The following is an 18,533-nucleotide window of genomic DNA, read 5'->3' as shown; positions in this document are numbered from 1 at the left end:
TCCTTTGACTTCATTTATCTCTCCAGTTAATTGAAATGATCATAGGATTTTTCTTTTATTTTTTAATCATAAAATGGGGAATAACATATGAAGATTTCTAGTTATTACACCCTTGAATGTCTAGATTAAAAACAATTTGGTCATTATCCTTTTTACAATCTCTGAATTTATTATGTCATTATTTTAAAATAATTTTTATTGTTTTTCTTAAGTGAAATTGGTTTTGTATAGAGAATCAAGTGCTGTTATTTTACTACATCTGAAAAAGTTCATATAAATTTGTAATAATCTTATCATTGAAATTTTGTTAGCAGTCACTTTTAAAACCTTTTAGACTTAAGCGTATTCTTTTAAGAATTATTTTAAACAGCTGATTAAAGCTCTAATTGTTTTGGGCTGTGAAGACTTTTTTAGTCTTAAATCTGTTTTGGTAAATTCTACTTTTGTAGAAATTTGATCATCGTGTTAAGGCTTTCATTATTAACTCAATGTTGTTTAAAGTATCCTTTTATATTTTTAATCTCTGATGCATATTTAATGTCTCTTTGTTCAAACCTCATATTGTATATTTGTAACATCTTTTTCCCATTCAGATTTGCCAGAAGTTTATCAATTTTACAAGTTTATTCAAAGAGCCAAGATGTAGCTTTTCTGATCCTCTTTATTGAATTTTTGTTTTATAATTTATTTATTTCTGCTGCCTTCATTTTCCTTTTACTGTCTTTGTATACTTTGTTCTTTTTCTAACTTCTTAAATTGGACAAAATTCATTTTTAGCCCCTTTTCATTTTTAATATGGCAGTTAAAGGTGTAAATATTTCTTGATGTACTATTTTTACACATATTCCAGAATTTCAAAAATTTAGCATATTTATTATCTTTCATTCTAAGAATGTTTTTAATTCACATTTAAATTCTTACTTAACTGATAGGTTACTTAAAATTGTGTTTCTAAAGTTCGATTTTTTAAATTTATCTTTTTGTTACTTACAAATAATTGCATGGATTCAAAATAATGTGATATGCATGATTCTTTGAAAATTTTGAGATTTACTTTATAACTAAAACATAGCCCAATTTTTTAAAATGTTCCATGCAAACCTAAAACAGAATCTCTATTCTATAATAATTGAGTGTGGGGTTTTTATATGTTTCTTACATCTACATTTTAAAATATAATTTTTAATTCTATAATAATATAAAAGTGTAAGCAACATATGAAAATCTCTCATGATGATTGTGCAAGTCAATCAGATTTTCCTTTGCATATTTTGAGGTTAGTTTTTAAAACAGCTTCATTGGGATATAACATATATCACACATGTCATCCATTTAAAATATAAAATTCAGTGGTTTTTAGTATATTCATAGATATGTGCAACCTTTACAACAGTCAGTTTTAGAATATTTTCACCACCTTAAAAAGAAATCCCATACTCTTTAGCCATCATCGCCTATTCTCCATTTCTGCCTCTCCCTAAGCAAGCACTAATCTACTTTCTGTCTATAGATTTCCTTATTATGGACATTTAATATGAATAGAACTATATAACATGGGCACTTCTATGACCGTCTTATTTCATTTAGCATAATGCTTACAAGGTTTATCTATCTTATAGCATGTATCAGTACTTTATTCTTTTTTATGGTAGAATAACATTTTATTGTTATTATTATGGATATATCACCTTTAGTTCATCCATTCATCATCTTAAGGACATTTGAGTTGTTGACACCTTTGGCTATTATATTCAAATTTTTGTGTGAACATAAGTTTTCATTTCTCTTGAGTAAATACTTTGAAGTGAAATTGGTGAAACATGTAATCACTTATAACTAATCATTTCAGGAACTACCAGACTGTGCACCAAAGCAACTGTGCCATTTTACATTCCCACCAACAGTATATGAAGATTCCAGTTTCTCCACATCTTTTCCAACACTTGTCATTATCTGTCTTTTTTATTCTAGCCATCCTAGGGAATGTGAAGCAGTATCTCATTATGGTTTAATTGGCATTTGTCTGATGACTAATGTGTTTTGGGCCATTTGCATATCTTCCTTGGGTAAATGTCTATTCAGACCTTTTACCTATTTTTAAAATTGGATTATTTGTGTTTCTATTATTGTTATAATAGTTCTTTATATATTCTTCATGTAAGTCCCTTAACAGATATACATTTTGCAAGTATTTTGTCCCATTCTGTGGCTTGTCATTTTATTTTCCTAACAGTATCCTTTGAAGCACACAAAAAATTAATTTTGATGAAATCCAATTTATTTTTCTTTTACCACTCATACTTTTGGAATCATATTTCTACTGCTCATACTAAAAATCCATTGCCAAATTCAAGATCACAAATATTAACTCCTATGCTTTCTTCCAAAGGTATATACTTTTCACTCTTACGTTTAGGTTTTTGATGCATTCTGATTTAATTTTATCAATTAAATAAGGTTCTAAATAAGAGTTCAAGTTTTTTTTTTTTTTTTTTTTTGGTTTTATGTTTTTTGTTTTTGGTGTGGCTATCCAATTGTTTTGCACGATTTGAGATTTAGTTACATGGGTAGTAATTTAGAATTTTTATATCTTCTTATTGAACTAAAGTATTTATCCACATGTTTACCCTCTCTATCATTAACGCTGCTTTTTATTACACACTATATTGTCTGGTGCAAATATTGTAACTCACACTTTCTTAAATATTTCATATTTATCTGGTATATTTTTTTATCCTTTTAATTTCAACTTTTCTGTAACCTTATATGATAGTTGTGTCCTTTTTAAATGTCATGTTGTTGAATTTTCTTTTTTTAAATTGAAAAATCTCTGCTTTTAATGTGTCAGTTTAGTCAACTTACATTTATTCTGATTATTTGTATATTTTGACTTGATTATAAATAGCCTTCATTTGCTATTTTCTATATGTCCTATTTTTTCCAAAATTTCTAATATCTCTTTTCTTGCCCCTTTTAAGAGTGAATTCATAATTTTATTTATTTCTTTTGTTTTGTTTTTCTTCATTGGTTTTCTTATATCATGAAGATAAGATTGGTGTGTCTCGTTTACTAAAATATATGAAGAGCTTGGAAGGTTGCTTGCCACTTGTTAGTTTCAAATAAATATTTATTGACAGATTGATGCTTAGAAAGAACTTTGCTAGGCTGGTCAATTGTTACTTCCATTTCTGGGTACTGAGCAAAGGGTTTGATGCTTTGTTTAGCAGAAGTGTTCAAGGATTGATGTGCAAGACCTAATATTTCTTTAAAAAAGAAAGAATAAACATATTTCCTTAGATATCTGTATTTTAGAAGCTTTAAAAAGACAAGATAATAAAAGAAATAATCATATATTTTAAGTATTCATCCAGTCCTTCTTACATGTGAAGAAATGGAAACAAAGTGAGGATATGTAGGCCTTTTAGAACGATCTAGCAAATTCATGGATTAATCTTAATTGATGCCTGGGAAATTCATTATTACCTTTTCTTTTGGTTAACTAAGCTGGTCCTTTTTATTTAAAAATAAAATTAATTTAAATAAACTAAAGTGAAGATCTGTGACAATCGTAGGGATATGTCTTGTGGGTTCACTGGTGAATCTTCCAAAAATTCTAGTGCTGATGATTTCTGTGACTTGACTCAAAAAACTCACAGTGATAAAAGGTCTAGTGCTTGTGGAATGGAATGGTAAACATATATCTCAAAAAAAAAAACAAAAAGAAAAGAAAAGAAAAGAAATAAAACACCTCCCGTGTAATTTTCCATTTGTGTACTCCTGACTTCATTAAAATTGCATACTGATCCAATCTCTTGGTTTTGCTAATAGCTCCACAGAGGAATAGTCATTGCTAGAGCCTCATTATTTCATGTCATTGTTTTGGGAAAAGGAACATTAAATGAGCAAGCAGCAAAGTAACTCACAAAGAAGCATGCAACTGATGATAGGTTAGCATAACAAGTAGTTTTTCTCCAGGCATGCAAGAGAATGGCCAAATTGAAATGGTAAGGAATGAACTGCTTGACCTATATCAGATACCTTCACTTTCAAGGCTCAAATCCTCTGCAACTTTTTATGTGAATCCATAATGATCCAAACTCATCCTAACCAAGACGAACATGTCCACTTTCCCTAGATACATATCTCTACCTCTGTCTATCTCTGTCTCTATTTCTACCTCTCTATCTCTTTATTTACATCTATTTGTCTATATCTATTTACCTATCTAGATATCTATGTAGATATATTTCTAGAATCTCACATGTTTAACACATTTATTTATATACATGTACCTCTATTTTAGACTCTATTTTTGTCACCCAGTTCTTTTAAGGGAAGAATAAACAAGTATTTACCATCGTCTATAGACAATGGGAAACAAAATGCCTTGCAAAATCAGGCCCCTGCCTGCCTCTCTAGCCTCAATTTGCTGTTTCCTTCTTTCCACTCTACCCTGAAGCCATACTTATTTAGGCTTCTCACATGTGCCACATTTTCTCCTGCAACAGGGTTCTACAGATGTTCTCTCCTTTTCATGGCCAAACAGCTATATTGACTTCTTTCTACTTCTTTCTCCTCTCTCCCAATCTCACACCTCATATTTCCTATTTATCACAGATTTCTGTTTAAATTCATTTTGTCAGAGTGACCTTTTGCCATATCTCACCACATATACACAATCTTTTTTTAAATTTTGAGGTAAAAAAATATATCATTTATCACATTATAACTTTGTGTTCAATGTCTGTATTCTCAGAGAGTGTGTTTGTTTTTTTCATCCCTGTGTCCCCAGTAATTCTTTAGTGCCTGAAAATTAGTGTTTCCCATTAAATCTTTGTTTAACTAATAGCTAACTGTGTTATATTTTCTCTCAACTGTGTTCCTCTATTTTGTTTGGTCTCTCTGCTTTAAATGACCTTCTCTTGTATTTTGCTTTGTTTATTTGTTTGTCAAGATCAAGCTCAGTCTTCATATCAGAGGTCTTTTATAACCTCCTTTCCCGTCTCCCCCTTCTCCTACCTGGGTTTATGCCCCTCATCTGTGTTCCCAGGGCACAGAATTCAAACAGCCCTATCAAGCCCTTGCTGCATCCCCTGCTAGGAATGTAGCTCTAAGCCATGTATACTCCTTGCAGAACTCTGGCACCTCATGAACAGTGGTTATATTTGCTTTTTCTCCATTATATGGCCAGAAAAAAAAATGCATCATACCTGAACATTTCATAGATGCTCCAAAATACTATTAAAAGGAAAAAAAGAAAAAGAAATTTGGACTACAATAGAGATTCCTCCACTTATTATTAAAGCTTGCCATGATCATGCCTAGGAAAGAACTGAAGAAAAAAAGAGAATGTGATAAATAGTGTACATTTACAGTAAAACTGTTAATGATTGTTCTGATAAACATTGGCTGGAAATAGACTAATTTTTCTTCTTTCTCAATATTATTTGCCCATTTGAGCTATTTCTATTATAAAGGATGATTAAAGTAGCTCTCGATAGTTATATATATGAAATTAATTTTTGAGAACAAGTAGTTGCCAGTCCTTGTCTCTTGGTAACAATCTACTGAGTGTAAATATCTCGCCCTGTGCTTAACTCTTTTTCATCTGACTTGAAGATGACTTGCAAGTTCTGTAACTGAGATGACAGGGTTACCAGGAGATATGAAACGCATGAATCCAAGAGTCCTTCTTATTGCCCCTTGCAGAATGGTAAGTGGGTTTGTTTCTTCTTTTCCTTACACTTTTACAGTGCTTTAGGATCTTGAAGTCTTTATATTCAGCAAGAGCTTCTCCAATCTAAATGCAACGGCCTAGACACCCAGCAAACCTCACTGACTGGTGCTCGCAGGTACATTTACCTCAAAGTAAAATAATTGTGAATGAATATTGGACTCAGGTTAATGAGATATTTAGCAAGCAGCATAGTGAGAGCTGCAACTTACTTGGAAAATATAATCACATAATAAAATGCATGAATAGCTAAGGGAAGAGTTAGATAAATATGTGATGAAATAAGTTTCGTATAATGTTAATTATAGAATCTAGGTAGGTATATGATTGTTCACTGCAAAATTCTTTCTTTTTGCTATATTTGAATATTTTCATAATAATATGTTGGAATATTATCTCAGATTGAATTGATGTAATGCAGGAATGACTGCAGAGCATCAAAAAGCATATGCTTTTAGAGAGATCCTTTGAATAAAATAAGCTTCTTAAAACAAAAATGAACAAACAAAAATGTAATTGCCAAGCCTTTTAAAATTTAGAGTCTATATATTTATTTTGAATATAGAACTTTATGTGCCCTCATTGTCCTTCCTACATCCTTTATAATAAATTATAAAGTGAACTTATTAAACAATCACACATACATGCCAAAAATGGTGGAAAACATGGTGTTTTATAACTCTCTAGAATAGAATAATCTGGCCAGAAAAAAAAAAACTATTCTCCAATATATAAGCTAGCAGTCATAGACTAGAAATTGTTTAATAACTGTTCACTTGCCTCTCCACTCTCTTTTTGAATTAGTCATATGACTTGCTTTGGCAAAAAGAATGTGAGTAGGAGGTGATACAAACAGAGACATTCAAATACATCGTGAACAATTTGGTTTGCTCTTTGGCATCTACCATTTCTATAAGACAATATCGAGATAAGTGCTGATTTCAGAAAGACATGAAGCCTACCTGAACCTAACTTTTAACCTGAAGCCAATACCACCAAGACTGCAGACTGAAGCACAGTTATCAGCCAACTTTAGCAAAGATCTGCAAAACCATAACTAAACTGCAGATCTATGAGTGTAACAATAAATGCTCATTGTTTTAAGCTACTAAGTTTGATTTGTTACACAGTAACAAATGATATAGTACCAAAGCAAACGAAGAAAAGCAATAGTAACAGCAAAAATGATGAATCTTTTAGCATTATTTCATTATTTCTAGCTCTTACTTTAGTCTCATTTTACTCTCACTAAACACTTCTCCACAATTTTCAAATATAGCACTGACCAAACTTAAAAGGTCAGACAATACTATATGTATGGTGAATCTATAGAGTAATGAAACCTCACACTTTACTGATAGGAGGGTTACATTCTCATAACTATGGAGAACATTCTGACACTATCTAGAAATACAAACACACGCATAACTCAAGATATAGCAATTCCACTGCTGGAGTCTAGGGCATCACTTGCACATGTACACATGCAGACATGTTCAATCTTTATAGCAACATTATTTTAAGAACATAAATTTGTAGAAAACTAGATGTCGAATAAGAAATATAATAAATTGTAGCACTTTTACATTGATAATATAACAGTATTCAAAATTAAAGACCTAGAGCTATAATGTTCAACATAGATAAAACTCATACAATCCGCAAGTATTTTCAACTGCATTTTCATTTAATATGAAGTAATTCCTAGGGTTTATGATCTGGGTGGTAGGGTCAAAAAAAGACTTTGTCACTTTCTCCCTACTAAGTTTATAATTCTTCTGTCAGCCCAAATAAAATCTGGAGCATCACTTCTTTCAGTTGCTTTTTTACCCTGTAAGGATAAGACAGATTGGGACTTAGATAGACTGTTTCTAGTGAAACTAATATTACCTTTTAGAAACATTTGAAGGCACTGAAATCTCGTAAATTCTACATTTCCTTCCTTTGTTAGTTTTGTGTTGCACTTCCTGTAGGTATCTGTGGTAAATTCCCACAGTTATGTAATTGCTGTTCCCCTCACATTTTATGTTGAACTTTGTGCTATAAGCTTTCAACCTTCCATCATTTAGTGCATATAGGACATCTTTTTCAGTCTTGAAGCTTCCCCTCATAGTCCCATAGATACATCTCATATATTACCATAATTATCTCTATTTAAAACTAAAATGTTCTTTTCTTCTTTCCTTTGTGTATTTTATTAGTATCTGGGTGTTTGAAGCATATTCTGTCTCCTCTGGTTGTTATTCACAATCAATTGTCACACTACTATATCATCTGTATTCCTATTGTCCTGGGAATTTTTCTCCCTCACTCTTCTGTCTTTAGTTTAAAACTTATAGTTACCTAGCCTCCAGGGAAACACATTCTTTTCTGACATTGAGAAATACAATCCATCTCTGTGCAAGAGATGGTCTTTCTGGATCTTTAGGTCACAATTCAACCTATAATTATACCTTGCATAGTAAACATTTTCTTTTCCCAAGGCTCAACCATAGGTGATAAGAAGTAATGAGAGAACCTCAGCTGCTAGTAGTTCTAAAGATAATTCTTTACTTATTTTGAAAATATCACCAATTTTTATATAAAAGAGCAGGAGTACATACTTATCAATAGTTTCTATAAATCTTGTTAACCTACCCTGAAGAAGACCATTTTCTGACTGGGTAAGCTCATCTTATGTACAGCAATCCTTGTACAGTTCATATTAGTGACAAGAACTCCAAGGCACAATTGGGTGGTAGTCACTTTAAGGAAGAGAGGAAATTAGGTGAAGACAATAGCTCTTCATGGTGAATCAACTGCTAACAACTTTTGAACAAAGTACGATCACTCTATGAAATTTATTTTTTGCTACCATTAAAAAGATATACTTTTAAGGTGATACATGCCAAATGGAATACCATGATGAGAGGGTCAGGGCAAAAAATCTCATTAGGAAGAATGTGTGATTAATTTGCCTTCTGAATTTATGAGATAGTGCAGCTAAAATAACAACAGGCTGATTACAAGTGATTAAGTAAAAAATGTAATAACTGCAGATAAAATTTGATCTCTTCATATGTTATGCTAAAAAATTCCAGTTTTTGAAAGAATGCTATGAACACACACTCAAAAAATGTGAATACTATTGCCATAAGGGCTACTGCAAGGAAGGGAGAGTGAATGGGGATGATCTGGTCCTGAAACCCTGACATTGTTCCATTCTCTCAATGCATATGCATTGAATTTCTAATATGTAGGCAGCTTTTCAAGTGCTGTGGGACGTGGAGTCAAAATGTTTATTTCATTATTCATGAAATTACAAAATATTTAATAGAATTAAAATCACTGCTAATGCATCTTATCTTTTTTCAGAGTTTTTATGTGATAATAGCTATTATTTATTGAACATATCTGCTATATCTAGGGCTTTACATAGATAACTTTATTTATATAAATATATCTCTAATGGTATTAATAGATGGTTATTGACTCTCTGTTTTAAAGATTTGGGGAAATAAGCCTCTGAAAGTTTAAATAAATGTTCAAAGCCATGTAATCAGTTTTAGAGCTGGAATTTGAATGTGAGTGAACTTTGTTTTCTTAAGTGAAGTCTAGATTCTGTGTTGTAAATAGGGATCTAGGAATTTATTTTAAGTATATATTGGCATAATACAGGACTCAGCTTATGACGAAACATGTCAGCCAATATAACGAAAACAGGTACATGTATCAGAGGCTGACTGTTTTATAAGTAATATGGCTTGGGCTTAGTGGCTAAATAGATTCAGGAGATTGCAGCAATATAGTATATGAATCAAAATAGTATTCTTCAAAGTAAGAATGATTATAAATGTTCTTTATGGTCTGCACTATATTATGAAGCATTTCTTTCTGATGGAGCCAGAATTGGGTTCATGTGCAGCTTTGTACTTGTGATTAACCACTAGGTGGCACTGATTCTACAGAGCTAAGATAAGCAAGAACTAAGCTCCATTGGATAAATTGATTGGCTTCTTTTCTGGATGTGAGCACCACTTTTCTTGTACATGCCCGTTGACATAAAATTATCTCAAATGTTTGATTCTAAACCACACTTAATATCAGCTACTATTTATACTCTGTTGCAAGGCTTTATTACTTTCACCCTTCACTGACTGCCTTGGTGACATTTTTGAATTGGGCATACCAGAGCTTGGGTAGACGGTGTAGGAAAATGTTAGCATACTGATGTAGCCCATGAATATCTTCTGATAATGGGGTATCCACAGACATAGTGATCGACTTCTCTTCAGGGATAAAGCACATATGTAGTAACAAATCCATTGGTGGGGTCATATAATTGAGAGAATTGATTGTCCTACTGAGTATAACTGAATCGCAGAAGAAAACCCTATCTCTTTATTGCTCACAAAAGTGCATTTATTAATATTGCATTCTGAATGAAACATTTCTAAGCTAATTTAGTGTTAGTGAAACAGAGGGAGTACTTCTGTGAAGCAAACTCTATTTTTGTGCCCAAAATATATTACATAGAGAGAGCTTGAAAACAAAGAAGATGTTTATCAACATAGGAGCATAATAAACTAGATGTCAAAGCAAAGTTTTAATTTTTCATGGGAAGCCATGTGTTTGTTAAAACTTAAAACTCTTTAAATATATATCAGATTGGTGAGAATTAAATTTACAAGGCAGAAACCAAAAACCAATTCTGAACAGAATATAACATTTACTATTATGAAAGACCAGGTTATATTCTCAGACTCTTTCAGCATAAAATAGGAGTATAGTTGGAAATATATTTAATTAATAAAACATTTAATGTAAACTTACTGTTTTTCATAATAAATACTCTAGTGGTGTATGACATAGTACTGGCGAATTCATAATTTCATTGTAAAGATTAGGTACTATAGAGAATGAAAGTTAATCATGTATTTAAATCATTCAAAACCTTGTTCGTGGCAATTCCATAGAATTCTGTATCAGCAATTCATTTCACGCTAGCCTTGCATTTCTGAGTTTCTCCTCCTTGGCTTCCTTGCTATATTCTACTGACTTCTTGAGAGCTGGCCACTGCTACCTTTTGATCATTGTGTTAAGACCATTAATGTTCAAAGTGATTTTTGATATAGCTGGATTAATATCTACATGTTTGCTACTATTTTCTCTTTGTTAGCCTTGTTCTTTGTTCCTATTTTTCTCTTCCACTCCTTATCTGTCTTTTGTGATTTTAATTGAGCATTTTATATGATTCAATTTTGTCTTTTTAGAATAGTAGTTATACTTTTTGTTTTTTACATTTTTTTAGTGTTTGCCCTAAAGATAGCAATATACATTTACAATTAATCCAAATCAACTTTCTGATAAAACTTTTTCCACACTGAGCCCACATACTTCAACTTTCCCTATTCCCAAAGTTTTACCTTGGACAACCCTGGTATTTCTACAGCTACCTTAATTCAGACCTGTCTTCAAAATAGACTGATAGAGAAATTTTAGGATAAATTCTTTTTCCTTCCTGACAGAACTCTAGGTTTAGAGTTCTGGGGGTACTACATTTCCTAAATATCATTGTGCAACAGAAAGGTATTGCAAAAAAATGGGCACAGGGGACTATTAAGTTTTAGAAAATCTGCAAATTGTATTTCCACCTCAGAGATTTACAAGACCCTTTAGCATATGAAGAGCGCCTAGAAGTGCTGTAATAATGAAACCCAGTGTTTACCAAACTTACTTTAATACCACATTTGTAAATAATCATTTGATGCTATTTGGGGACATTTGGGGACTTGACAGCCTAGACAATGAATTAACCAGAGAGCTGAACCTGGTGGTTCTGAGAGTCTTTAAATTGTTGGAAAATATATTTTTGTCCTTGAATTACCTGTACTACCTCCTCCATGCTGTGTGTGAGCCTCTCTTGCTTCAGAATAGTGGGCAGATCTCCCTCTCTGCTCTGGAAGTTACTCCTGTGCCATAAAAGAGGAGGGCTTTGCTCTGTCTACAAGCAGTTCCAGAAGTTGGCTTATTTGGGTGGGAATCAGTCTTTCTTCTTTCTCCTAGAGGAATTTGACTGGAGGTGACCAAGTAATGGACTGTTGACAAGGAAGTTGTCATTTCTTTTATGAAAATTTTGTCTTATTTCTGGCATAAACAAATTACAATCTAAAGCAATCGTCTTCACAGGAAATAAATCATACACTGTACAGAACATGTTTATAACTTACTGTCTTTATCTGTCTCCTGCTGATTTAATGATGCTTATTGTATGGCTCTAATTTTAAAAATGCTTTACAATGTTTTAGAAATACATACATTAAACCTACCATAATTCCACATCTAGAGATATTACTACTAATAAATTTAGTGCAGCTTTTTATTAAATGTAAGTGCTTTTAAACATTTACCTCACGCTAAATAGTTTCACGTTTTACAAATTTCATTTAACATATCATTACTACTTTCTCAGATCTTTCAGTGGCTTTTGAAATTGTTGATTTTAATGGCTGCATAATATTTCATTCTAACACAATTTCTTTAATCTTTCCCATATTTTTAGGCATTGTAGCGATTTCCATGTTTTCTTTATTATTAAATACTCATTTGTGTAATGAGTTTTTTAGGATCGAATCTAACAAAGAAAATTGCTTTGTCAAAGGTTATAGATGGCTTTTGATATATAGATTTATAGATTCACGGATGTTTTAAACTCCTTGCATGCATGCGTGCGCGCGCGCGTGCACGCACACACACACACACACACACACACACACACTACCTGTATGAATGCTCTGCAACCTACAAAAGCATTTTCTCATTAGTCAGTCAGCAAATACTAAGCACCTAATGCATATATAGGTGCTTGTCCTTGTTCACCATCTGGGGTGGCAGGGGCACCCAGATAACCTTCAATCTGCTGATAAACCTCTGAGTGGAAGCAACACCACTTTCCGTTCACAATCCCTGCTCTGGGAGTTCGACTCACTGCAGCCTCTGACTCAGCCACCATCACTCCTGTTGCCTGGAACCTCCGTCCTGGACCAGAGCCCCCAACCACACTGCCCTGCTGCTCAGCTTCTCTAGTATGGGGACCCAGGGCACCTTGAGGATGAACCTTTCCACCCATGACACAGGACGGAGGAAGCTGAGGCTGGAGCCAGGTAATCTGACTCCGGATTCGGCTTCACCGAGGAAGTCGCATTGACCAAAGAAGTCAAGGTCTCTATCTTAACAAAGCCTAGCGTCTCCCTGGAACGGATATATTAAACAAAGGTACATATTAAACAAGTAATAAAATAAAGTTTAATAAAAATATAATTCAAAAGTTAATGAGGTATTGATGTTTTTTGCCAAATTCCTACACCGAAAATATTAATCCATAATTTTTTTTAATTTGATTACATTTACAAATAATTGGTCTCACATGTTTTTCAAAATATTCCTATGATTTGCCTGTTCAGATCCTTTGACCATTGTCTATTAATGTATAGATTTTTTATTGATTAAAAATGTTCTTTATAAATGAATGACATTATCCTCTGCCATGTGATTGTTGCAATTTATTTTAATTTTCCAATTCATCTTTGTTACGTTTGTGACTATTATATGTGGCTTTAATTTTTATATGTTTAAATACATAAATTAATGATCTCATTCTTTCCTCCATTATTATTCCATGCTTAGTAAGTCCTCATTCATTTTATAACTACAGCTTCCCAGATAATTCTTTCTAGCAAGAAGTGCTCATAGAAAAGTATAATAATCATATTATCAATATCAAAATAGTTAATATTGAGAGCTCACTCCGTGCATTATCTCATTTAATCCTCTAAACAAACCTGTGAAGTAGATGTTATTATTATCTGAACGTTCCAGGTAGTAAAAATAAGCTCAGAGAAATTAAGAATTTGGCTCAGGACCAGATAGCACCAAGAATAGTTTTAAATCCTTGCAGGTTTTCTGCAGATTTAACTACAGTATGTTGCTCTTGGCCATTCTCATTTTCATTTGTTTACCTGTGTGCCTTCTTTTATTTCTGGTAGATTGTTAAATATGTTTTTTTAAAGTTATTATTCTAACATCTCAAAATGATATGGCTTGGTGGCTGTCTTTTATTCATTGATCTGAGCAACCAATTCTTTAAATTTGAAAACTTCCCTTTATTATGAAAGTTTATTTCATTACTTCACTTAAAATTGCATTATCTCCATTTTTTTTTTTTTTTCTATTCTCTCTCTATGCAACTCCTAATATGAGGCTGCTGGACCTTCTGGAGAAATGCTTAATTAAAAACATTTTTTTTTCCCTATCATCACTTTCTTTGTGTTTTCTTTTTTTTCTAATTTCAGGAGAATTATTTTGAAATTCTTCTAATACCTTTTAGCAATTTTTTAAAAAAATTGCTATCATAATTTTAATTTCCAATTTTTTTTAATTTACCATATCTTATTCTCATTTTATAGATGTGCTATTCATTCTTATCAAACTAAGCATATTAATAACAGTTTTATAAATTTTGCTTTTGGCTATCTTGAGTCATTTTCTTGCTCCAAGTTATTTTTTTCTGTGTTTATTTTAGGCTTTGACCTTGATTTTAGGGGTTTCTTTGAAATATCTTGTGACCCTTGTCTTTAAATTCCCATTTGAGTGAGGCGCTAACAGTCTCGTGAGAGATCTAGGTACACGGCAGGACTTTTCGAGCGATAGACAGTATTGTAAAGTGATCTAGCAGAGCAACCTCTTGTCTTAGGTGACCCCAAATGTCAAAAGATTTCACAAGCAAGAAAGTTTTTTTCTATAGCAATCTCTCTAGAAAATAATTTTTTGTTTTCTTGCTTTGTTGATTGGAAGGACATATTCTTGATGGCCTCTGTTCTTGGAGCGGGAATGAGAAAGGATCCTGGGAGTCTCATGATTCCTATGCAAATTTTCACGTAATCTATCTTCAATCAACCTCACCCCACATTCCAAGCATCTTGAGTTCAATTTCTCCAAAGAGAGAAATTGGGGAAAAGAGAGTCACCTGGAGACAAGAGAGTCACCTAGCTGCCCACTTGATGAGGAGCTCTAAGATTTCATCTTCACTGTAGACAATCAACTCTCACTCAGGTTTAGACCTAAGAGTCAGCCCACCTCACGAGGCTCTGATACATCTGAATTTCAAGCTGTTCTGGGAACCTCTGGAGTAAATCAGGGCTTTGCCATTTTCCCTATCTGCAGACATCTAAATTTTAGCTTTCTCTACTCTGCTAGCCAGAAAAAAAAAAAAAAAGTTATTAAAATATGGGACTACTATAGAAATTATTTCTTTCCTCAATTAGTTGGAGAAAGAGGTCAAAGTTGTGTTTTATAAAATAATTTATATTCTGAATCATGAAAACCTTTGCTCCCTGAGTTTATAGGGAGGGACTTCTGATTGTCGTGTGTGCTAGTTGCTAAGGGAACCCTACAGACTCTTTTGATCACCCTTTGACCAGATAAGCTTTTTTTTTAAACATAAATTTTAGATTTCTAAATTCTGGTAAGAATTAACATTTAAATATTTTTATGGTGAATAAGAAGAACAAAACTGAAAAGTGAAGATTGATACAGAAGACACCAGTGATACAAAATTGTATTTTTCTTGGCTCTGTATAGTCTTTTCATAGATAGATATGTAGCAGACCCTTAATCACATTGTGAATTGGTCAAATATCACGCAACAACCAAATTTATTTTTCCTTGCTTTTTTCCAGGAGTGTTCTCAAAAATGTACTAAAAATTATCAAAATCCAGAGTTTGCTCTGACCAGTACTTGAACAAGGTTCTTAAAGGAATCATATCTATCAGCACACTGAGGCCTCTCTTAAATGCAGTAGAGAATTCATCCCTATACTACCATCAAAAGCATTGTTAAGTGTCTGTGTTGTAATGCTCTGCTAGCTAAAACATGGTAAATAATAGCATTTATTTAATATTATTTTGAGTTAGCTTCATATCCCTTATAGAGAGCATAAATTTTGGAGTCATAATATTGCATAAGGAGTCAAATTCTACTGCCACCTAGAAGCCCTGTGATTCTGGGTAAATGATTATTTCTGAGCTTTAGTTTACCTCAGCATGGTAAATGAGGATTATAACAAAAATTGCACTAGGTCCTCTGAATTTCTTACTCCATAACCAGTACAATCCCCTATCTCTTCTGTTTTTGTTTTTGAAAGTATCTTTGATTTCCTTGCTCTACCTGAATGCTGGCCTTCCCTGAGAACAGTTGCTATCAAGTAGAAGATATTTATTTTCACATGTTCCTTAAAGCTGACACCTACATAGTAGTGTGAGCAACTTCTTCTTTTCCAGACACACTACCACACTCCTCCAGACACACTCCTCCCCTTATTCTTATAGAAGACCTTACTACTTTGAAGTCTATCTATGCCATTTGCTCTCATCATCACTGGCTTTTACTGGCCTCTTTATCAATTCTCTTCAGTTATTGATGCCTTCAGGACCTGGGTCACAATCACCTCATCACACCTTTCCTGACAGAATTTTAAGTAATTTTAATATTTACAAGAACAGTTCTTTAATACCCTGACATCTCAGCTCCTTGAGTCATTGATCTTATTCCAACACCATTTTGATTATTCTCTCAGAATGCATTTAATTGCTCTTGTGCCTCAGCCAGAAAAGAGACTAGTGCTTGGGGAAACAAAGATGAAAGCCAGTGACAGTCACTGCTTTGTGCCAAAATTTTATGTGTTAAATGCACAAGAATATTCCAAAAGTAAAAGAGATTTCAAATCAAGATTACTTTGCTCAACTACAACTATTCTATTTTGATAGGTCTTACAGTCTGGGAGCAAGATCAAGAATTGCATGCACAAAAAACACTGACCTGTGAAACAAAAGCAGTGTCTTTTTGTGGGAAGAAAACATTTCGTTAAGTTTGAAATAGAATCATATTTATCTCTTGAATTTCTCATGGCATAAAACTGAGTAAACTGTTCTGGTTTTTAACCAAAAATGTGTACACTCTCTTGTGAATTTCTCAGGACACAGAATTCAACTCTAGGCTGGTATTAAATCAAAGATAAATAATGGAAAATAAATACAGTATTTTCTTGATATCTATAGATTTGATGACTTTTGTATTAGCTCTTTCTACATCATACAAGGTCCATGATATATAGTAATTTGTAAGACAGTTAATGAAATCTACCATATAGAGTTATTATAATGATTAGGTACAATCATAAATGTGAAGAGAGTTGCCAAATTTGAATTTTGACCATGCCAAGCTATTACGCAGAACTGGTCTCTTGGGTTTTAATGAGCTGAGTAGATCACAGAGAGTCACTTCTCAAACATTGCTTCTCAAGAATCTAACAATTTGATACTCTATCTTCAAAATATATCCTGACTTCAACCTCTTTTGCTCACCTCCATCACAGCTACCCTGCATAGGGGAGAACCTTTATGTCTTGCCTGAACCCTTGCAGAAGCTTCTGAGCTGGTCTCTTCTCTTGACCACAAAAAGTCTGTTTTCCATATGGTAGCTCTAGTGATCCATTTGTAAATGTTGATGTGAACATTTCATCCCCACTACTCACACACACACACACACACACACACACACACACACACACACACACACACACACACACCCCTCAGAAGCCTCTGGTGGCATCCCACCACACTGAGGAAAAAAAAATGATCTCTTTATCATGTTTGATGAAGCTTTCTGCCTTATCAAGCTTCTGGCCACCTCTCCTCCCTCAGTCCCTGCCATTTGTCACACCTGACACTTTATTGTATATGTCTTATTTTGTCATCTCTCTTATCTACTAAAATGTAAAATCTATTGGCTCATGGAGTTTTTTGTCTGTTTTGTTCACTGTTGTAAATCTATGGCTTAAAAAGCACATGGCACACAGGAAGCACTCAAAACATATTTATTGAATGAATGGATGCATTTCTGGATCCATTCACTTCACTGCACAAGAGTCATGTTCTCTCACGGTTACTTTCTAGCTCTAGTTATCACCAGAGATCATCTTATCTTAAAACACAAATGTCCTATTGTTACTACTTGTGTCTAATAGTTTCATAGAAGCAATAGTTCAACATTTTTTAGACCCTCAATCCATTGGCTCTGCCACCTACTCTAGACTTCAAGTACTCTTAATCTAGCTTCGGTTTAAAGATCCATCTATGTAATCACTTCTTTGCATTAACCTGCAAAGCTTTTATTTCACCCACCCAGAAAATCCATAAGCCACTATCTGATGTTTTATCTTGCTAGTGTCTACACTCAAGCAGTGAAGTTTTGCAAGAAAAATTTTGAAATTGGCTCAATTGGTATCACTATAAATTCATGATCTTGAACTGTAAATGGGTTCTCAGCACATTTCGGAAAACCTATGCTGTTTCCTCAAATAAGAGTACTTTCCTACTCTGAACAAGAAGCATTTCACAACTCTTCCTTCTTTTCTAATTTCCTGCCATCCTTGATCCCCATTCCACTTTTAGTTAATGGCTTTACATCATATTTCACTGACCTATTGAAGGCCTCATAAAGAAATATGCTACTGGCCAGATCTATAAACCTAATGTGGATCTGTTCCCATCTTCTCATTTTTCTTCTTTCAAAGGAGAAATGCCCTGTCAAATATCAATGTCGTCATATATTCTCCATATTATACCTCATATCACTTTTTCAAGGGTTTTACTTCCTTGGTTATCTCCTCCCCTGCAATACCACACTGTTTCTATTGGATCACTGCTGTAAGTGTAGAAACCCACTTCAGAGTTTCCCATGTTTAAATATAGCTTCCTTGAT

The sequence above is a fragment of the Pteropus alecto genome, unplaced genomic scaffold (assembly GCF_000325575.1).
Source record: "Pteropus alecto unplaced genomic scaffold, ASM32557v1 scaffold146, whole genome shotgun sequence".
NCBI lineage: Eukaryota > Metazoa > Chordata > Mammalia > Chiroptera > Pteropodidae > Pteropus > Pteropus alecto.
The sequence above is the reverse complement of the archived record's forward strand: the minus strand, read 5'-3'. Positions refer to the sequence as shown.